Source organism: Lolium rigidum, chromosome 6 (assembly GCF_022539505.1).
Source record: "Lolium rigidum isolate FL_2022 chromosome 6, APGP_CSIRO_Lrig_0.1, whole genome shotgun sequence".
NCBI lineage: Eukaryota > Viridiplantae > Streptophyta > Magnoliopsida > Poales > Poaceae > Lolium > Lolium rigidum.
Window position 1 is genome coordinate 217,239,488 of NC_061513.1, and position 6,129 is coordinate 217,245,616.

Consider the following 6,129-nt stretch of genomic DNA (forward strand, 5'->3'; position numbering starts at 1 on the left):
GGAGGCAAAGTATCATCAAAGAAAATTTTCTCCTCAAAACTTGGGGGACTAAAAATGTCACAACCAGCTTTCCCAAGCTTAAATTCTTCCATAGCATTAGCAATAATAGTGTTCAAAGAGTTCATGCTAATAACATTGCTACAACTATTTTGCAAACAAAGTTCCATGGGTTTTTTAATTCTCTCTTCAAACACATCATGTCCTAATTCAATATAAAGTTCATGAAGATCTCTAATTTTTTTGTTGTTTTCCATTAAACCTAACTAGTGAAAAATAAAAACAAGAAACAAAAAGATATAATTGCAGGATCTAAAGGAAATAACTTCGAGCACTCACACACCGGCAACAGTGCTAGGAAACAGCTTAGTAGTCGGAGGATGTGAATAACTTTTACCTTACCTCCCCGGCAACGGCGCCAGAAAATAGCTTGATGTCTACGCACGCTTCTATTCCTGTAGACAGTGTTGGGCCTCCAAGAGCAGAGGTTTGTAGAACATCAGCAAGTTTCCCTTAAGTGAATCACCCAAGGTTTATCGAACTCGGGGAGGTAGAGGTCAAAGATATCCTTCTCAAGCAACCCCGCAATTAAGATACAAGAAGTCTCTTGTGTCCCCAACACACCTAATACACTTGTCGGATGTATAGGTGCACTAGTTCGGCGAAGAGATAGTGAAATACAAGTAATATGGATGATTATAAGTAGTAATTGCAATCTGAAATAAAAATGGCAGCAAGCGAACATATAGCAGAACTTGTTGGAAACAGTGTTTCAATGCTTAGAAACAAGGCCTAGGGATCATACTTTCACTAGTGGACACTCTCAACAATGATCACATAACTGAATAAATAAATTCTACTCTTAAACACTCTCTTGTTGGATAACAAACACCATTCAATGTGTAGGGCTATAAAAGCACACCTCAAGCCGGAGTAAACAAGCTCCACAACTTCATAAAGGAATCACACACGATGCGTGCACTGTCACCGTCACACCGTGGAGAGTGAATCCGGAGTTCATATTAAAGTAACCTCTAGAGTGCATAATAGACCGTTGCAATTTAGACCGAGTACTAACATAGCATACACACTGTCAACAATAGCTATGAAAGGGGGAATAGATCACATCAATACTATCATAGTAATAGTTAACTTCATAATCTACAAGAGATTACAATCATAACCTACGCCAAGTACTAAATGATGCACACACTGTCCTCTTTACATCATGGAGGAGGAATATACTACTTTAATAACATCACTAGAGTAGCACATAGATTAATAGTGATACAAAGCTCATGATCACATAAAGATCACACCATGGGAGAGAGAGATGAACCACATAGCTACCGGTAGAGCCCTCGGCCTCGGGGAGAACTACTCCCTCCTCATCATGGGAGACAAGCAACGGCGATGAAGATGGCGGTGGTGTCGATGGAGATGACTTCGGGGGCAATTCCCCGTCCCGGCGGCGTGCCGGAACAGAGATTCTGTCCCCCGAAACTTGTCTTCGCGATGGCGACGGCTACGGAACTCTTCGTGGAATATCGTCAATTGTTTTAGGGTTTTCGGAGATGGAAGAATATATATGCGAAGGGGCGATGTCGGTGGAGTCCCGAGGGGCCCACCCCATAGGGCGGCGCGGCCAGGGGTGGGGCCGCGCCCCCCTAGGGTGTGGTCGCCTCGTCGCCCCTCTTCGTCTCCTCTTCGGACTTCTGGAAGGCTCCGTGGAAAATAAGACCGTGGGCTTTTGTTTCGTCCAATTCCGAGAATATTTCCTGTGTAGGATTTCTGAAACCAAAAACAGCAGAAAACGGGAACTGGCGCTTCGGCATCTTGTTAATAGGTTAGTGCCGGAAAATGCATCAAAATGATATAAAGTGTATATAAAACATGTGAGTATTGTCATAAAACTAGCATGGAACATAAGAAATTATAGATACGTTTGAGACGTATCAGGCCTTTGTGCTTTACTTTAGGCACTCTGAAATGTGAGAAATAATCTATCTATTATATACTAAAAACAAAGTAAGCTTGTTTTTTGAGGCATTAGGTTAATGCTAAAAAAATATAAACCCATGATCTATATCTTAACGTCTGAGATTAAAGGATAATGAGTGTTACATAGAACAATATATGTGTTAACGTATATAAGAAGAGACCGAGTAAAATAAAAAAGAAAAGCAAATAGTTGCATGGACTACGTCGAACTAATGAAAGGAAAGATATACATCGGGTTATGATACAAGGCCTAGAAAATTGAACGTGTGGCTTTCCTCCTCTGTATGTGCTCCACGTAACATGAGTTGCTTACCTACAACCCCTTCTTTTCTTTCAGGAAAAAAAATACCCATCTCCTTCTTGCATCTAGACTTCTAGAGAAAGCGATCCGCCTTTCACCCTATCAAAGTAAACTAGATTTAGATGTGCGCCTTGGCGCACGACCCCGTAAAAGTCTTGTCAATGTATATTTTGTATAATTGCGAGAAAAATAGCTGCCAATATGATAATCCATTTCTTATAAATTTTAAGCATGTGTACAAAGTCTTTTCCCCAAACGGAGAACATGAAGCAAAACTCAAGTTCTTGCGATAATGGTCTGAGCTATGGTATGCTCCAGCCACTATCACTATTTACTTGGTTCTTGATTACCAGTGGTTTCTATATGCTTCTTGATTACCAGTGGTCGAAATAGAAAATCAATACAACAAATAACGGCAATAATATAGATACATAAAAACATGTAATGTGCAATCTGGTACTAATAGTGCTTTAATTGAACCCACAGAATCCATGGAGAATCTCTCGAAACAGAGAGAATTAGAGTAACGTGTATATGTAAGCATACACAAAGAATCCATGGAGAAACTCTCCAAACAGAGAGAAAAGATCCACAATTGAACACACAAGGAGGAGCCAATGATTACCATGAGCACATGAAAAGGAGAACAACATATATATCCACTTGTACCTAAGGTAGTAAACATGATAGTTTAAGACTTTTCAACTCACACAACAGTTGAGAAGCAGCAAATTAAGAAATGTTGAGCTACTGGTAGCTTGCAAGGAACTATAAGTATATAATTTATGACGTTGAATTACTATAATAGATTTAGATGTGCGCCTTGGCGCACGATCCCGTGGCATTCTCACTCATTTATATTTTGTATACTAACAGCACTAATAGGTCACAAAAGCGTACAACACAGACTTGTACTATATATCAAAGTGCACCACTAATAACACAGAGCAAAAGCATAGACTTTTGCCATTAAGGCAAAATTCATACAGATTGAGCACATGCCTATGAAAAGAAGATGAAAAAGAGGATTGTACAAAATACATGCTCACCAAGATCTCAAGATATTTGTAACAACCGATATTTTCAGTCAATAGGTGAAAAACTCACTGTGCAAATTACAATTGACTTACAAACTATTTCGCGCAGGAATAACAATCAAAACCGTAGTGAGCATGTAGAGAAGCCAACTCAAGAAAAGATTTTGGTATAAAAATAAGTAGCTATCCTTATGTCATGCTAAAAAAATTATATTGCATATTGTAGGAAGTGTTACTTAGGAGTTCTCGTTCTTATTCGAAACAGATCCGCACCTTAACCGAATAAATTTTAGAAGCCAAAAGTTGTTAAGCAATGTCATTTACATGGTAGCCGACGGACTATACCACTAACTAATAAACAAAGGGTGCTATAGAGAAATGACTTAGGCTTCCTATAGAGAAATATATGAGTAACACATCATTAAAAATTATCAAATCTCTCGTTAGTATGCAATATACCAATTCATATGTAATAGCTAGGAAGATACCTTGTACGTAAACCAAAAGGATTATTCACATATGTACTAACAGGGAGCATCTCTTATTTTGTAATAGTTGGTCCTGTATTTGAGCAGGCTACGACTCCATTTCCACCGTCTCTGCATTCTCCAGCTCCGCCTTCGTGCAGCACCAGCTCCTTCCCGGCTGCCACAGCTCATCAGGTACTCCAGCCAAACCTTCTCTTCCACCTCCAATACCATCCAATGTCTCAGCAGCTCCTTCATGGTTGCCACGGCTCAGGTGCTCCAGCCAAACCTTCTTCCTCCTCCAATACCATCCAATGACTTGGAGATAGATTTCCTATGATGGTAAATACGGTTATCAAAATAGTATTCTTCGCTTGGGAAAAAAGATCTGCATGTACCATTTGTTCTAGGTTTACATGTGCCAACTAACGACAAAAGGGCACAGATAAAGGTCATCAAAATCAATATACCTTTTGGAATACGGATAGGAACCATGGCGGCTTCAGCTAATCTTTTTAAATGCAATGTCTTGGACTAATAATTTGAGTATAGTAATATGAACTAACTGTTCACAATAGATGTAGACATGTACATATTGACATCACCTGAATAGTTTCTTTACCAATACCAAGACAAATGTACCTGAACAGAGAACTAATGGTAGATTTACACACATAAAGCATAAATGAGAAATAATCCTATGTATTTTGTTTTTTCATGGAGAACATTTACCAATATAAAACATAAATAAGAATTAATAATAGCTTTGTACTGCTGTATATTTTTGGTCTCAGAGATCAAGCAAAAGGGAAAATATATATCATAAAAAACTCGGTGCGCAGCTACACAGGTAATTCAAGCGCACAAAGACACAAAATATTTGAGCCAAAAGAAGACTTGCGTACGTGTTCTGGGAGATGCAGTCTCGTCCAGGTGTGCCGATGCTGTAGCCACCATGGACTACCTACATGAAGTAGATGTCAGGCAAGCTTTCAACCTCACTAAACCGTTCTTCAGGGCAGCCATGGATGGTCGAAGAACCTGGTGTAGGTGAGGAGGCGGCGGGTCCAGAAAGACGACTTCAAACCCGGACAGCACTACACGTCACGTTGGATGGCTACCACGCAGAGCCTCATCAAACACCTGGTAGGCAAACATAAATGATTATGGGGATTAAATCAAAGGAGAATAGTGGAAGAGAGGAGGCAAATCAGTAAAACAATACCACACGTCCACACCTCAGACAAACATATTTATTTGCTTGAAGAAAGGACACCGCCAAACACAGATGCCATGCTTTGAGCCCAAGTTGTTTAAAATCTCCGCCATTGCATGTAGCATGCTCCGAATGCAACCTGCTTGAAGAAAGGACACCGCCAAACAGGGATAAAATGACTTGAGCCAAAGCTCTGCAAAATCGCCGCCGCCACTTGCAATGTGGTCCACACTGGAAGTCACCTTAGGCATGGCCACTACCCCTAATCCTACACCATAAGCAATGGTATTTATCAACCAAGGGCAACATAGCTAAACAACTAAATAACAAATAATTAAAAAATACAATCACACTCACAATTACCTAATCTATTATTTAGCACTAAGATTTGGGGTAAATCGTGTGTATTAAAGGATGGCCTTCTGAGATAAATTAACGACCAAATTAATTTTAACAATCTTCTAAATCTCACACACAAAAATGAAGTAGAGAAATAGAGGAGATAGCGACCTGGTACTAAGAAAGAAACAAAGTATGCGTATACCTGTACGTGCTGGTGTCCTGGTGTCCTCGAGCATGATTTATCTATTCTTCCCTGCAAGGAATATGGGCAGGTGAACCGTGCCCTCCACCAAATAAAATAGAGAAAAAATACATGAACTAATCAGAGTGAGATGGTTCCTTACATAGAGAATCTCATGAATAGATCAACTCTGGCATGCATCACCATCAAGAGCAACCCACCGGTACAACAACACCTGCATGAGAACACGAAGTGTCCAATATCAAACAACAACAAAGCAATGGATGTTGTCGATCTGAATGGGATGCCAAAGAAACTATCAAAGAAAATTGCAGCATTGGCACTCATCCTCTACATGATATTTAGAAAATTGATTATTGCTGGATTGGCTAAATTGTTTCATCGTTTAGTTTCCAAGGTCCAAATCCACCTCCAAGAAAAAAATGGAGAAGACCAATCAGCGAAAAATATCCATAAAACTCACTCATCGATAAATTAAATTATTTGTAGCATATGACATCAGGACATGCCATATATCTGTAGCATCTAAAAACTACTCTAGTTTAGTAGTGATAATGTCCAATCTA

At 39.5% G+C, this 6,129-nt stretch overlaps 2 long non-coding RNA genes across 2 annotated transcripts; both read right to left on the reverse strand.

The window, feature by feature from the left end:
* Positions 1–4,727: 4,727 nt before the first annotated feature.
* On the reverse strand, positions 4,728–5,149 carry LOC124659809. The gene is made up of 3 exons (XR_006989714.1): positions 5,042–5,149; positions 4,845–4,946; positions 4,728–4,767 (listed from the first exon to the last, which is right to left on the reverse strand). It is a non-coding gene; the product is annotated as an uncharacterized LOC124659809 (long non-coding RNA).
* Positions 5,150–5,261: 112 nt separating this feature from the next.
* On the reverse strand, positions 5,262–5,779 carry LOC124659811. The gene is made up of 3 exons (XR_006989715.1): positions 5,706–5,779; positions 5,530–5,614; positions 5,262–5,287 (listed from the first exon to the last, which is right to left on the reverse strand). It is a non-coding gene; the product is annotated as an uncharacterized LOC124659811 (long non-coding RNA).
* Positions 5,780–6,129: the final 350 nt, after the last annotated feature.